Source organism: Ciconia boyciana, chromosome 10 (genome assembly GCF_034638445.1).
Source record: "Ciconia boyciana chromosome 10, ASM3463844v1, whole genome shotgun sequence".
NCBI lineage: Eukaryota > Metazoa > Chordata > Aves > Ciconiiformes > Ciconiidae > Ciconia > Ciconia boyciana.
In genome coordinates, this window is record NC_132943.1 from 11,692,384 (window position 1) to 11,709,122 (window position 16,739).

General features: G+C 49.2%; 1 protein-coding gene across 6 annotated transcripts in view; it reads left to right on the forward strand.

Annotated features, from left to right (window-relative positions):
* Positions 1 to 16,739, forward strand: part of SLC12A8 (solute carrier family 12 member 8) — a 59,249-nt gene that overhangs the window by 17,021 nt on the left and 25,489 nt on the right. The gene's annotated exons all lie outside the window — the stretch shown is intronic.

Below are 16,739 nucleotides of genomic sequence, written 5' to 3' on the forward strand. Positions count from 1 at the left end.
TTAAGCATTGTGCCCGTGAAAACGGAGGATCGTGACTTTGCGTTAAGGAGATCTTCTCCCCGGTGTCCCCTGAGGTGACTTAGACCCTGGCTGTGGTGAGCTGTGCCACCAGCACTGGCCCTGGGCTGCGCACCGCTGGATTTGCTGCCCAGCGCCATGCTGGGGAGCCGAGGAGGGAGCTGGGTGGGCTGGGGCAGGTGGCTGCTGGGGTTTCAAGGAGCTGTGGGTGCACGTCTCCCCCGTTAACCTTCCCCAGCCTGACTTCAGCCTGCAGTAGCGGCTCCAGCTTGGGCAAGGCGGAGGTTCGGGGCTCCCACCTGCAGCCCTGCTTGCACCCTGAGCCCCCTTCCCCTCCCTCCATCCTCATCCCCGAGAGGTGTTTGCAGGGAAACACATCTCAAGACGCGGGGACTTGCGGTGGAAGGGGTCCACGAGTGCCACAGCAGCCACTCCAGTAATAACAAAGTGTAATTAGCTGAGTAAACAGAAGGTGTCACCTTTTTCTTGGCTTCCCCTGTGTCCAGCAGCACCTTAGGGGGTTGCAAGCGACCCGCTGAAGTCAGTTTAAATGAAAGATTTTCAGTTTTGATTTAGTTAGGATTCAGCTGTCAAGCCGGGCGGCAGGAGGTGAGTCACGTAGGTGTTCGTAGTGCCGATGGCACGGCTGTGTTTGCACGCTGCTGTGTTATTTTGTGCTGCTGGTATGGTGTACAAGGATGGTGGGGTGGGGGCAGAAGCTGCTGCCCCAGCAGCTGCTCCTCTCTTGGAGAGAGCCTTGTGGAAAGGCATTTGCATTTTATATTTAGCATGTAAGAAATGCCTCAAATGAAATCCGGCAAAAGTCTCAGCAGCCTCTTGCTAATGAGAATGAAGTGAGCGCGGTTGTGCTCGGTGTGGCATGTTTTGCAGAGAAAGCAGCTGACCTGCTCCAAACAGCTGTGTTTCATAGGAAGTTGTTTTCTAAAGGAAACGGGGGGGGTGGGGTGGGGTGGTGTTTGCATTTCGGTTGTGCTCGGAGGAGACCTTTAACGCAGACCTAGAGACCTTTCTAATAGTAGAGAGAAAATGAATGCTTGGGGTGAGAGCTGATAGGAAAGTGAACATGGGACCAGGAGGAGAGAATTAGAGGAATACAAACGTCAGCAGGAAACATGCCCAAGTTGAGGTCAACGTAGTTGTCTTTGATTTCCTCCACTGCCAAGCACTATGTCATTTTCTTCTGACAGAAAATAGAGAAAGGAAAGGAATGAGGCAGTTGAGCATCGCAGATGCTGCAGTTCAGCCATGGCTGGCTAAAGAGAGGAGGGTTTCCAGGGCATGGAAGAAGGTTGGACTGATGGTGGCTGGATCCAAGCCCCAAACACCAGTACCCCAGAGCAGCGCTGCCTGTATGGTGGGACCTGCGGCCATAAGGCTGGCTGGGGAGAGCTGTGGGTTTCTTTGCTTTTACAGACAGCTTCCCTGTCAGAGAACGATTTTGAGTCCAGGCTGAACAGTTGGTTCCTCCCAGGTCCTGCATTTCTCCAGAAGGCCTCTGAGTGGTGTGTCAGCACCAACGGTGAGCGCTGGGCTTCAAGAAGCCTTCTGTCTTGCATGCTTTCTGCATGGCATGAATGGATGCTTGTCTCCTGGGTGCAATTGCACCCGTCAGCAAAGCATCCCTCCTGCAAGGCAGCACAGGAGGCTGCAGGTGGGACGTGCAGGTGTTGGTGAAGCTCCATCTTCGAGAGTCGGCTGATGGCAGTGGCGGGGTGCGGTGCATCTGAGCCCAGCACCTGGGGAAGCATTTGAGACCCCTTTGGGGTGGGCAGTCAACTGGTCGGCTCTCCACAGCCTTCACGTGCGTGCAGTTGTTTTGAGTTTGGTTCTTTGGCTGCAGCGTTGACTGAGATGCGAAGGGCAGTGTGCAGGGAGAGCCATGGGAGAGGTAGTTTTTGGGGACCGACCTGTGAGCTGGAAGGATTTCAGCTGACATCTTGCCTGGGTTGCTTCCTTGTTTTATGACAGGTTTATGGGGTCTCAGCTTGCAGTGTCAGGTCTCAGTCTCCGAACCTGTAAAATGGGCCTCGTGCAGTCATCCTGCCTTTCCTGCTCCTACCATGGCAGCCTTCTCCCTCACTTCACGTTTCCAAGTGCTGCACACATACCAAAGGACTGCACATCTGCCAAGCAGCAGTTATTTGGATTTAAATAATCTCCAGGAATGCCTGTCCATCTTGAAGGTCTTAAACGACTGCCTTTGTGTGGTTGCGCTGGGTGGAGTCCCCTGCTCTTCTCCCCATTCCCTCAGCTCACACCCAGGCACACACCAAATCGGATATTGTCCAAGCACTCACTCCCTTCCTGTGGTTTGCCTTTATTTTTAGTTTGAGGATGGAGCGTGTTTACACAAAAGGGGGCTTCTCAGCAGGGCTTCCCGCTGCTTTTTCTCCCTTTCTTTTTTTTTTTTTTTCCTCTGTATTGCTGTGGCTCGCTCCCTCTCCGAGAGCCGGCCGGGCTCCTGCAGCCCGGAGCTGGGGCTGGAGGGACTGAGCAGTTCCAGCAGACAGGGAGTGCTCTGGGTCACTTGTCCAGATGCTGCGACCCCGCAGAGAGTGCAGGCAGGCCTGCCTGCCCGCCTGCCTGCTCCCTGCCAGGCTGCGCCATCCCTCTGCCTGGCCCCGAGGGCTTTTGCTCCTTCCCGCAGGCTGCCTGCAGGGCGGGGGGGGACTGGCTGATTTTTTGGAGTTAATCCTAAATCCTCCCCTTGGCTTGGGCTGGTGCTTCCCCCGGGGACGGGTCACGGTTCCAGGCTGGGATCTTGGCCAGGGGTGGGTAGCGAGGAGAGGGGCTCCCTGTGCCGTCTGAGAAACAGCCTCTTCGAGCTGTCTCCAGCCGCTCACCTTAAAATTCAGTCCCACCTCCAGAAATGGAGACCCCTGTGCTCCTTCCTCGGGATGGAAAACGTCCTTATTCTCTTTCTCCCTAGGCACAGCTTACTGTTTTTACCAAACCTAACGCAGGTGAATTGAAATCAGGCAGTGCTTGACTTCTCAACCCATAACCAAGACCCAGTGCTTGTGCACAAAACTTTGTGCACAAAAGTGCTGCACAGCTGCCTGGTAGCAATGCAGGGTTTTCTCGGCTTGCGTATGTTTGCATTTTAATTCTGGAGGTCCATACATCAAAATCAGCCTGAGTTATTTGGGGGGAGCGATGAATGTAAAGGAGAGGATGCTCCTCTCCGTGACCAGCTCCTCAGAACAGTATGTGAAACTTTTTGGCCTCTTCACGTCCCGAACGTTAGAGTCATGGAAAAAGAAGATAAGCCTGCCGTTAATGCCCACTCTGTTATTTTCCTAGCATATCTCTGCTAATTTTTGTGTAGGGTGACTCCCAAATACTCCCTTTCAATTAGGCGCCTGCTTTCCTGTTTTGGCAGTGGCTCTCAGGTGCCCTGCTGAAGCCGAGTGGCTGTGGGAGTGCATGGGGAGGGCTGCTGGGGGGAGAGCTGGCGTTAATTTGGTTGTGCTTTGTTGGGGAGATGAAAGGAATCGCAACGTGAGCAAAAGGGGCCTGACAACAGCCTCTTAAATGCCTGGGGGAAAAAAAATAAATGATTTTGTTGGGAATTTAATAATTGGAGGGTGGGGGTCTGACCCCTGGGGACTCCCCAGGGCTGGGACCCCCGTCCTGTAGCAGACGGTACTACGTGCCTGGGGCTGAGCCCCTCTCCTCCCAGCTGGGGAACCTGGGTAGTTCATTTCTCAGGGACACGGGGAGGCTTGAAAGGCGCATTGCTGTCAGGGTGCTGCTGCTTGGGATTATTTTCTATGCAAACCACATCCTTTGTGCCACTTGCTTCGGCTGTAGCTTCCCAAAGCTGCTCACACAGAGCCCAGAAAACCCATTTATTATCCTTACTTCTTCCTCTAAGGTTGAGTCCTTTGGAGGATTCATCCCGCTCAGGCGTCCTGCGGCCAAGCCGGGGGAGCTGATGCTTTCCTGTGGGTACCGCTGGTGAGGAGCTATGGGAGAGGAGCTTTGCCTGGGGCTGCTCCAGCAGACAGGGAACCTGCAGCTGTTAAACTGATTTATGTATATAAACACTCTGGTGGTGTAAAGATCCTTCAAACAGTGCCTCGGGGGCTTTGATGGGTTGAATTAATTAAATATATTCCCACATATTTAATATGAAAGTGATCAAAGCATCCTAATCAGGGGCTTTTGCTTGGCTCTGGGTAGTTTTATTTTATTTTTGGGCACAAGGGGTGTGCCCCAGTTTCATAAGAGAGGGTGCAGGAAGGATGTGTGTGTCAGAAGATGATCTGCAGCTAATCCCAGAGGCTTTATCCAGGCTGATTGCTGACTTCCTGGCCTGAGACACATCTGGAAACTGGCATCAAATTCCAAGTAGGAATCACTGAGTGAACGGCAGCAGAAAAAAAATCCCACTTTGCTACCGAACAAGGTAGACACCGTGGTGAATAAAAGCAGGAGGCTGCTAATACTCTCTTTATTTATTAAAAAACACGGGATTGCTTTCCCCAGGTTTTTCCAATTATAGCGCATTGAATGGCCCTGACATCACTCTTGAGCCGGGGCCAGCCTATTCAACAGTCGGGCGAAGACATTTATTAACTGGTTACCTGCCAATTGTCTGGGCTAGGAGCTGCGGGACAGATGTGTTTTGAAAAGTGATAACATTGTTAGGGGCCTTATTTAGATAGTGAGAGGAAAGCTACACCACTCTGTCCAGGCTCTCTGAAGTAGGTATTTAAAGCAGTTTATTTAAAAAAAAAAAAAAAAAAAAAAAAGTTGAGATGTAACTTTGCTGCATGGTTCCACTTGGCCGCCCTGTTTGTAGGTAGGTTTTCACGGTGTTTCCTCGCTACAGCTGGCAGTAGGACTTTGTCGAGGAGCAGTGGTCTCGCCTGCCGGCGGATGCTCGGGGTGTTGGTACAGCTGCTGCTTGCTGGGGGCTGGAGCCGGCATCCCTGTGCCCCTGCTCCGCCGAGGCCAGGCGGGATTTCTGAGCCCACCACCCTGAAGCATCAGCCAGGAGGTGAGTAAGGAGGAGGCGAGGAGAGCTCAGGGCCTCCTGCACCTGCCGGGCTGCGCTGGGGATGCCATGTGCATCTAACCTGCTCTTAAAAATTTCCAGTGATGGATCCTCCGCTGCGTCCTCAGGGACCCTGCTCCAGTCACAGCTATCTCAGGCTAACCCCCACTTCCTGCAGCCAGAACCCACCGCTTTGGGTCTCTCAAGGACTTGGGGACCAGCTGATGTCCTTCCTTTCTGCATTAAACCACCTTGCTTGGAAGACCTCTTGTGCTCCTCTTCAGTCTTCTCTTCTCCAGGCTGTGCCATCCGGGTAGCCACGTGGAGCATGGGAGCGAGCTGCCCTCTGCCACGTGCTGCCGAGGAGGAGGAGGGTCCTGGCCTCATCTAATACCCTAAAACGTGCTACTGCTCGTGCCGTCAGGGCTGGGCTAGCCCGGCTCCATCCCTGGAGCAGGAGAGGGTTTGCTGAGGGTGTTACAGGTTTAAACTTGCTTAATAGGTAATACTGCTCCTGATTTTATACAGGAGATTTTGTACACGGTTGATTTAACCTTTAATTTCTTTGCTGTTTCCCTGCAAAGCAATGCTAAGCTCGTCTTCCTAGAGCTTGTAAATAAATCCTGAAATAACTCCGCTGGCTTTGTCCCCTGCTAGACCCTGCCTTCACGTGGGCTTTCCCTACCCGCTCCCCCCGTAAAACCTCCTGTGCAGGCTCTCTGTTCAGCAGCAACTTGTTTAATGCTAGAGACCTAATAAAACTGACTAGCTCAAGGAAGATATATATCATCCCATAATCTCTCCATCTCTCCCCATTGCTGTGTTTAAACGGGACAGCTTTATTTAATTGCATTGATTCCCCCCCGCCTTTTTTTTTGGTGTCAGTACATAATTGTTTTCAAATGATGGAGATATTTTACCTCCTCTTTTTTCATTCCCCCAGTGTTTAATTCCAGTCACAGTTCAGCTGTGCCCTGAATCAGCTTTCCTTATTTAGGGATTTAATTTATGAAGATAATTTCTAGATATTGGATTCTTTCTCCAGCTGCTTCACTTCAAGTTCATATTCCTCTCCTAGGCTAAAGAGAAAACTTTGTGTGGGACATGGGTCCTTATCTACTGCCCATCATCTTCTCTGCTAGCTTGTGTTAATAATTTTTGGCCTTATTTGGCTGTAGGTAAGAGATTTTAGCCTGGTTGTACCTTCACTGGCCTGGATGATGGCCTGGTGGTTCTTGGTGTTTTTTTCTACTCAAAGGGGAAATGCATTCATTGAAAAATGTGATTTTGGTAGGGAGAAATGTATTCTCTGATTTAAACTGAATTCAATTAATATTTTAGAATAAACAAAAAAAATCCTTTTATGTGACAATATCTTGCTCAACCTTTCCAAAATCAAACAGTTTGATTTCCAGTTTGATTCGCAATCTGAAACTAGACTTGAAGCTGTAGCTGTGTGTGTTGTATGGAGGATAATGAAAACCTCCCCAAAATAAAATCAAACTATCATTTTGGACACAGAATCAAAAAATCAACAAACAGAACAGTTTTCTTTTGAAATACCAGTCATCTGGATAATATATCCATAACTTGGAAGTACGGGATGCTCTAGTCATGAGTATGGCTGAAGACTCTGTAGACCATGGCAGAAGACTCTGTAGACCGTGGCAGGGTCCGGTGGATTATGTGATATTTTGGTTAACTGCTTTCTTTTCAAAGATGGGGATTTGATCAGCATGGACTGGGCTTTGTCCCAAGCAATACACGGGGTAGCTCTGAGGTAGAAAGGAGGTCACTCCAATGAGTCCAAAGGATGTGTGTCATCGCTGCTGCCGCTTGACGGCTGTTCATTTTCCTCCAATTGTTGTGCCTTGACTCAGCCTAAATTCTGATTTCTCAAGGCTGGGGCTTTTCATCGGAGAAGTTCTGCAGAGCCTCCCACAGCCGGGGACTCTGGGCATGACTTCCAAGAAATACCACTCTATAATTAATAATAATATTCCATTGATGCAAACTATTTTCCTAGAAAAAGGGTGAAGCAAGGGACGTTTTACTTCTTGTCCTCTTTGTAATGAATAAAACCATTTCCGCTGGCTGGTTTGAATACCGCTGAACAAGCCAGGTAGTGGATACCACATCAAAAAATAAAATAATAATGGAAGGATTTTATATATTATGTCAAGTCTGGTGCTTAGCATTAAATAATATAAAACATAAGTGGACTTTATAAAGTTGAAATACCCATGTTAAAATCTCTTCTTTTTTTCTCCTAGCCAAACTTTCAGATTTTCCACCTGCAGAAAATATCAATTTTTTGTCTTTTTTGCAAATAAATAATTAAACCCCACCAGCCTGTACAGACAGAATGAGTGCCAAAGGGCTCTACTAGCCACTGCCACAGGCACATTCCTGAGTTTTCCTTTATTTAAGCATTGCCGAGGTGCTGGGCTTTCGTGATGAGGAGGTGCCCGTGTGGGCGCTTTTGGGCTCCGTGTGTGCTGCTGTGTGCGCTGGTGGGTTTTAACTTCTCCATGCCCCCCGAGAAGCCAAGGTGGAGATAAAGCAGGTGCACGGGGAGTTGGGCAGAAATTAATGTTTCCTCCCACCCAGCCCGGTCCCACAGTAGATGTGATGTGGCTGGGGAGAACTCGGGGAGAGCGTAGGCTGATCCGAGAGAGGTGACAGCATCCCGCAAATTAAAATTGCCCCATTAGCTAAATGTGAATGTTGGAGACAGATTTAAGCAGCTTCCTTTGTTTATTCTGCATTTGGTGCTATTTTTAGCTGTTGGCCAGCACCCGTTATTGCAGGTCTGTTGGCTTTAGGGAGAGGAGGATGCTCGTGACCTGGTGGCTCTCATGGCTGGGATGCTCCACGAGAGACTGGGGATGGAGTGTGAGTTCATTTACCAGGGTGCATTTACCAGAGGGGGAGTATGTGAATACTTGGGTTTGCCACGTATGCAAAGGACTGATGGTCCCCGAGCGGGTTTTTTGCAGGTTTCCTCAAACAGATCACCCCTCGGCGCTTCTGCTCTAGGCTTTCTTGCTCGCTCAGGGGTTTTCAGTGCACAAATCCCACGCTCCTCTGTGCCTCCCGTAACATGGCAGCCCATTGCACCGGCCGGTGTTAAACCTCTTTCCAAGAGCATCCTGCAGCAGGCCAGGCTGCAGGGCACGCTGCGGAAACCCTGAGCAACTTGAGAAGAGGTCGCCTGCTGCGTCCGGAGACTTCGGAGAAGGGCAAGACAAGTGAGTGCTTCCCCTCGACAGCCCTGTCAGTCTCCACGCTTGCTAATTTGTCTGCTCAACTGAGAAATATTTATGCATGGGGGTGATTCATCGCCCTGCAGCGAGGCTGCTGGCAGCCGTCGGTGTGATGCCTGTCTCCATGCCGGCGCTCGAAGCGTGATCTAAATACCCCGTTTTTCATCCCCGCCAGCAGTGGCCGGGACGGACAGGTGCAGTGGAGGGTGGTTTTTGGGAGAGGGTTAATGGTGGGATCCTTCGGAGCCCATGGTGGCAGGAAGCCGTATTGTGTGTTGACTTTAAACAGGAGGTTTGGGAGATCAGCTCTGGAGCAGAAAACAGGGGCTCGGGAGGAACAAACACTCGCTGCTTCAGAAGGGCGGCGATTTCCTTTTGGGTAAACACGTCATTAATCTCAGGGAGCACATTCTTTTCCATCAAAAGATAAGGGATTCGAGTTGCCTTTCTCAGGGCTTGGCCTTTTTAGATTGTTTTAACTATGGCTTTTGCTCCTTCAACTGCAGACTTTACATAATCTCTCATTTTGGGTTTGCCAGGCTTATTATGGGTGCAGAGAAGGTCTTGGGCAAGGGAACTCCTTTCCTTCTTTCTTTAAAATTGCTCTGATCCTTCTCCCCCCACCCCCTTCTTGCCAATTTTTTTTCACTAAAACCTATCTATTTTTTGCTGCTTGCAGCTCTGACGAATTTGAAACATAAGTGTGCTGTTTGTCCTAATTTATGAAACCATCTCCCTAGTGCTAATGGTAAAATAGGAGCTTATTTGTTCACCACAAGTGGAAAAATAGCAATGGGCTCCTCTCCCCGCTCCGGGCTGCCTCTTGCTGCTCACCTTTGGTTTGGCATTTTTGAGGATGCCGCTCGCCGTGGCCAGCGAGGCGTGGGGAGGTGCCAGCTGTGGCACCCAGCGCTTAGTTTTCAGCTGGCACCATCCTGCTGCATGGGGACACAGCAGTGGCAGAGCTGCCCGTGGCTCGCGGTCTGTGATCGCTCTGAGCTCTTTTGATAGTAAATGTGTTTATCTGGGACTTAGGGATGAAATTACAGAGGGAATTTAGTCCCTTCCCGTTCTCACCTCCTCTTCTTCCCAGTACTTTGTGCTTAGGGCTGCCAGCAGCGGCGTGGGGTGGGGTGGGGTAGAGCAGGAACCGGGGAGCTCCTGCATCCCCCATCTCTCAGTGCCCTGGCAGCTTGAGCAAATGCTCTGCAATCTTTCTGCACTGATCTGTCAGCGTGGCCACGTGCCATTGTGTTAATTGCGTAATAGCTGCGGTTTTATCACTGCATAATCATGGACCTGCATGTATTCAACACGAAAATTCCTCTCTATTTTTTCCCTTGCCTAGTTTAAGACTCCCAGAGCAGAAATGCTGAGGCTGTGGGAGCTGTCAGCAGGTAGGACGTGGCCCTGAGGACTGAGACAAACGCAAGGCGTGACGTCATTTGTGACATACGGAGGGTGAATCTGCAGGGAAAGGTATCGGAAGTCTTGTGTTTGCTCTTTTCCATCTGGGCTGCAAGTGCCCTGTCTCCAGCTACGGAGCTGCGCTGCTGCCCACAAGTCCAGCACGGAGCAGATGTGCTCGTGGCTCGTAGGAAATGTGCGCTGATCCGCGCTGACTCACGTGGCACGCATGTTGCACTGGGGCTGCAGAAAAGGGCAACCCGGGTTTGGTGAATGTGGTCCCCTGGTAGATGAGTCCAGTGGTAGCTGTCAGGAGACAGGGGCATCCATCTCTTCAGTCCATCCCATCCTCCTCCAGCTCTGCTCTCCCGCAGCTCTTCTCTTTTCCTTCTCTTTCTTCCCAGTCTTCCAGCCAAACCTTGTATATCCAAAGGTGAAGCAGGAGATGTCCTGGAAGATGTTAAAACATTTTTATATCCCCGTATGAGTTCAGCGAAGGTTATGTTTATTCGCTGTACCTGCCTGCCAGTGCAGCTCTGCCTCCTAATGCGCTTTGCTTTCATGACTCACCAGTTCCCCGTCTCTTAGAGGACTGGGACTTTCTGGTGAAAATCCGTTCATGAATCTCACAGGCCGAGTGTCAGCCCACAGCGAGTTGAGCAGTGGACCAGCAGCATGGAAAAACCACCATACTGTCCTCTCTCCACCTCCAGCGCTGCTTCCATCTCACTGTTTTCCTTCCCAACCTTTCCACATTTTTCTCATACATCTCTGCCTCCACCTGCCCTGTTCCAGGCTGGCAGCAGTAGGGCAACACCTGGGAGTAGCAAAGGTAGTGCTGGACTTGCCTGGGAAAAAATATTGGGAGGACCTTGGGAGCTGGAGCTGGGCGGTTGCAAAGGCACAGCTGCAGAAGCAGCCTGGCCTTGGAAGAGCATTGGAAACGTGATTGTTCACATCGGTGTTAAACAAGCCCAAACACAGGAAGCCAAGCGTGTGCACGGAGGCGTGTGGAGCGATGGGGCTTGCGACTGCACCGCTTTGATTGATTTATTTTTTATTCTGTTGGGAAAGGTGATTCAAGTGTTATTCATGACCCTGGTGCCCTCTTCATGCCTCTTTGATGATGCCAATCTGCTGGAGAGGTGCACCGTTTTCAGTGGCCTTCCTTGGGTGTGCTGCGTGGTGTTGCTGGGCTGTGGTTGCGGTCAGCTGGATGCACGTTGTTCTCCAGGACGTGTGAGTACCCGCTTCGCTGGGGAAGCCCAGAGCCATCCGGAGCGTGGCTGCGTCAGCGCACGGCATCGTTCAGAGCTGTTGTGTCAGAGGATCCTGTGCTGCTGGTTGCCTCAAATTAAATTTCAGCGTTTGCATAGTGTGGGAGGAACACAAAGATAAAAAGACTGTGGAGTTTGGATGACATTCATGGCTTTGCATCCATCTCTTCACATCCACAGTTTCTATGTGGATGGTTAATCCTGTGTATCTGCAATTGCACACTGAGATGCTGAAAAAAGTATTGCTGGTGGTGGTTTGGCATAAAAATGTTACTTCATTAAAGCCAGGCATGCCTGACTTTCCCTTGGCAAGTGAAGACGCTGTTCTTGTGTGCTAGGCTATGGGTAGTAAGTATGTTTTGGTGAGTTTGGTGACCACCAGGTCATCCATGGAGGAACTACTTCTGCAGGCAGGGGAAGAATTATTATAGCAAGGGCTTTTGAATGGAGAATTTCAGTGCTTCCCTGCTGTAGAGCACTTCAACCTATGCAGAAATTAATCTGGTTTAGGCCACCCAACAGTCATCTGATAGACCACAACTTCTGGGAGTTACCAACCTGACAGGGCTTGACTTGCCCACTGGGGAGTTAACAGCTCAGAAGTCCTGGGCTTGTACCTTGCACTTGGCTAAGAGTTTGGAGAAGGAAAATGCAAGCATGTGGCTGGTGAGAAACTTTATCTTACTGCAGAGTTGTGTGTTTAGGTGAGGATGGCAGCTGTGGGACCAGGCTGGGAGGACCATTCTTGTTTTCTCCACAGTGGTGTGCCCAGGTATCTCCAGCACCTGCACCAGGACCTCGCTCTGGGCACGTGCTTGGACTGGTGTCCAAGGGGTACGACTGGATTTCGGAGCTTATGCCAGAAGGGTTTCAAGATGGAAGAAGAAATGAGAAAGAGAGAGAGAGGAGATAATTATGCCAAAGATATATAATTACTCTTTGGCTCTCTATGTCTTACATCACACAGGATCCTGAAAACTCTGGGGTCAGACCTGGGAAATGTGCTGCAAGACAAACACTTCCAGCTGTTCCTCTGAAAGCAAATCTCAGCAAGTACCTTCCTGGCGGGAACGTGTGGGCTTACTTGTTTAGGAAAAGAAAAAAATCTCACCATTTCAAGCCTTCAGCATTCACCTTCGTAATTAAAATCTCTAATCACAAGCAGAGCGCAATACGTGACTGTCTTCTGGGAGCTGTTTCTTAAGGTGGTTTTCCATTTTTGCATTATTTAGCCCCTGCCTCAGTGCCAGGGTTTACTTAACCTTAAGCTTGTGAACAGGCTTATTGAATTTGGCCAAGACTTGACTAATCTGTAATGAACTCCAGGTTGCCTGGAACTTGGCAGCGCTGTTGTCCTCTGTGCCGTTGCATAATGGCCTGACCCCGCGTAACCACGGCTTCGCCTCGCGCCCCTTCTCCAACCTCCTTGAGTCCCGCTCTGAAATCCCGGGCTTCATGGGGGGGGCACCCTGCTAAGGGGTGTCCCAAGTGCCAAAAACCTCCTCAGCTGCTTTCATCCTCTTCCACGGGGTGAGAGGTGGGAGAAAGTGCAAGAAAAGCTCAAACGTGGAAACCAGGTGGGGCGGATACAGTGGTGGCAACCAGGTGAAGGCTGGTACCTCCTCCCAAGCATCCGTGGTGGCTGGGGGGACGTGAGGATCCTGGCCATCCTCCTCCTCCTCCACCTGCATCGGGCCGATGTGCAGCCCCCTGTGATCCCCCAATGCTTGTGAACGGAGGATGCTCATCCTGGAAGCTCTTCCACTTGAAACTTGCTAGGTGGTTTTTATTGTTTATTACATCATTTTAATAAGGGCAACTGGAAGGACTTAATTTGTCAACAATCACAGGAATGATTCAGATGTTGCTCTAAGTAAATTTTCCCCCCCCATTGTTTATTTACTTCAGCTCAGCCACTTGAGAAACCCATTATTTGCCTGCTCCTTATTGAGTATCTAATGATGAAAATAAATTGTTATCGCTCTTTATTGTGCATTTCCCATAAGGCTGACACGGCACAGAGAAGGAACTGGGTTCTTTCCTTCTAGCATGACAGTGGGAAGATTGTTTATAGCACTTCAATTCCAGCCCTCTGCAAGCCAACGGAGAGCAGGATCATTAAAGGCAGGATTTAGAGGCTGTGGGGTTGCATAAATTAATTGAAAGCAAAATTTGTCAGGCAAACATTTTGTAATGAGTGAGGAGGGAGGAATCTGGCTTGGATCTCATGTACCCAGCAGTAAGCTGGAGGAAGAGATCCTTTTACAAAAAAAAAAAAAAATTAATAAAATGATCTTGCCTTGTTTGGAGATCAGAGAGCCAAATATAGACCCTATCGCGTTTCCTTCCCTCCTCCTTCCGAAGCTCGTCCTTTTGAAGTGCACTTTGAATGGGATGTGGATAATTGACTCTGTGAACAACCGACCAAGTGCTCTGTTGGTTTAACCGATTGGTCTCAGTTGCTGATTCCTGTTTTGTTTTGGATGATTTTCAGCCCAATTGCCCCGTCAGCTACAATTAGTCCCATTAATATGACAGCTGAAAGGTCACAGATGACTCGCTCCGGTCGCAGGCATGAGGGCAGCCAGGAGATGCTCACAGCGTGTTGTTCTCAGCTCCGCGGTCGCGTGCCGATAGCTTGCTTAAATTGATGGCGGTTGCAAATCTTGGTGTAAAACAGATCAAAAGGGATGTGCAATTTGCTTCATGGGAGGGTGATTGACTGAGAAATGAGGTTGCAATAACAAGTAACATTTGGATGAACTTTTCTTTCATGAGACAAGAAAGCTCCTGGTTCTGTATAAAGGGGAAATGTGGAATGGCTGGGCTTCCTCTCGCCTGCCAGAGCCGCGAGGAAAGGAAGCAGAAATGGGATAGAGTCGTAGGCACATCCTGTGGCTCTTTCAGCAAATCCACGGCTGTCATTTGCTGTGGTTCCAATGGCATCTGCCATGGTTTCAGGCTTTGTCTCTTCTACCCAGGATTTACACTTAGGGGAATAAAGTAGGAAAAGGAACAGCAGACGAATGGATGGAGCACAAGGGATCGTTTGGCATCTTAGGATTAATAGAGGTCAGATGCACACGGGTGCAGGTCAGACATCGGACTCATGGGTCTCATGGTCTCTCTTTGGCCATGGTATGGCCAAAACGGTATCACAGAAAATGTCGTCTGATTGTATACTTGGCCTTTTGTATGTGAAAGGAGACCTAGGGCACCCAAAGTGCCTGGATCAGCCCATCGTTGAATTATATAGCTCCAAAACTCGGTTGGAAGACCCCAGTTGGAGATGCTTCATTCACAAAGCAGGACGCTTGTGCCCGGTGAGGTTCTGCAAGGGTCTGGTTTTGGTTTGGTGTTATTTGGTATCTTCCTTAACTGCTTGGATGGTGGAAAAGAGAATACACAGATTCAATTTGCAGATGACCCCCAGGTGGGAAGGGCTCACAGCAGCCTGGCTGAGAGGGTCAGACTTCCAGATGACCTCGCACAAGCTGGGGAAGTGGTGTGAAAAGGACAATTTGTGGTTGATGAAGACAAACATGAAGTTTTACATCCTGGCAGAAACTCTCAACTGTGCCAGTGCAGGATGGGGACTGTTTCCAGTAGGTGAAAGGATGCTATTAAAAAATGCAAATAGCTTATGGATCAGGCAAGAAATAGCATCATGAACTTCAAACAAGGTGATTTTGGTTAGACAGTAGGGGAAACCTAAATGATAAAGACAGGAAAATATGAGAGTAAACCATCAAGAGAGGCTAGAGTCCACTTCACAGGAGATTTTTAAGAATTGGTGGGGCAAACTTTTGTCAAGAGTGACATAGATATATTTGATGCTGCTGCTGTGAAGCACACGTTGGAGAAAGTCTGCAGATCTCCTTGGGATGAGATGAATATTTTGCCCACTCCGTTTGTTTTACTAATGAAACATTAACATTTCTATGAGGAGAACATACTTTGTGAAAAATCCCTTGGCCAGGGACTGAAATTTTCCTCAAGCAGTTTGGTGGGAGCTTTGCAGCCAGCCCACTTGCCGTGCCGTCATGGGCACAAATTCCAGTTGAAGGTGAAGGAGCCCAGCTCAGGTCTGGTCTTGTGGGAACGTACAGCCTACACAAATACCCCCTTTATTTCTCCAGAAGCTGCACTTTCTGCAGACATCTGTGAGGCCCAGAGGTCAGCGTGTTGCGCTGAGCTTATTCCCTTTAAATCTCGTCTGGGACTTGTTCCTGGTGAAGATAGCTGGTGCTTTTAAAAAGCCTAGCAGCAGGAGACCTCTTCTATCAGTGTGTTTCCATCCATGTTTGGGCGACACAATGAATGCAGATGTAGTAGGAAACTTCTGATTATCTATAGGATTTTTCTGTGGCAACTTCAAAGCTCTGTGGTTAGTTATATTCTGAGACTTTAAATGGATATGTCTTGCGTTCAGTGCTCTGATTTAATTTTCCGGTTTAATCTATTGTCCAAACATCATTAATGCTGTCTTTGAGGCATGGGACAGTTTTGATGGAGTCTTTTTTTAATTTCTGGCCATCACCCTGTGCAGCCATAAACAACATCCTGCCTGCTAATGAGAAAATTCAAGTTATTGCAGTCACATGTCTTGTGGAAAGAGATTGTAGTGGCAGGAGAAAAATTGGAACAGACTTTGCTCACCTCCCACCCCCAGCTGGCATGAGCATTTGGGTTACTGATGGGGAGGAGAAGTTTCCACAGATTAAGATACTCCATTAAAAAGCAGTGTTGCCTGTTGAAAATGAAATTATTAATTTCATAGACGTATCATTAATTCCTTAACCTGCTTTCTTTTATCTTTTCTACCCATAAGCATCTAAAACCTTTCCTAATTAATGCCCTACTGGCACGTCAGCTGTGGGGCTCAACTATTCCTAACAAATCCAGGTTTGTGGAAGAATTTGACCTGTCCTTCCAGTGTGAAGTGAGGGAGCAGGATCCTCCATTAAATACCCAGTAAACCAGTTGCATGGCATCGATATCCTACCCATTGCTTTCCCCTCTCTCCTATCTTTTGTAAAACTTTTTATTTGGAAAGTAAAACTTGTGTGCGTGTGACCTTGGAAAGACTTGGCAGAAGTCGGTGTGGGGAGCGGGGCACAGCCCAAGGTCTTGGCATTTGCTCCTTGTTGCGCCATGAGAAACATCTGCAGAAGATTTGGGAGGGGGGCGACTGGTTGTGGTGCACAGCCCCATGTGCAGCCCTGTTTTGGAGATGATAACACAGCAACAGGAGAGCAATGGCATCAGGAGGGTAAGTGCACAACGCGGCAGTGGGCAGTTTTAGAGCACCTTATTCCTCCTCCACTGGGAAACCCATCTTGTAGGGGAAGGCCCACCCTGCAACAAACTGGCTTTATTGGCTCTGGGCTCATTGGCAACCAGTGTATAAACTGGTTAGCAGCTTCACAGCATGGGCACATCTCAGATCTTGTCTGTGCAGGAGCTTGACTGGCAGAAACACAGAATTGGGGTATGGTATGAGGGCATGCTCAGGGATGCAGTTGTCTTATGGCAGCATATTTTTGCTCTATTTGGAAAAAGGATTAAAGTGGCATGGATAAATAAGTATAAATATTAGCTGATCCCTGCAGCCAGCTTTCCTCCATGGACAGGTTCTACAGGAAGATGTCCTGCTTGCTCGTAGACAGGACTCGATATATATGATCCATGTTCTGGCTTGGCGAGAGCTGCCCAGCCTGGTGGTGCCTCTCAACGTGCTGGCCTGCA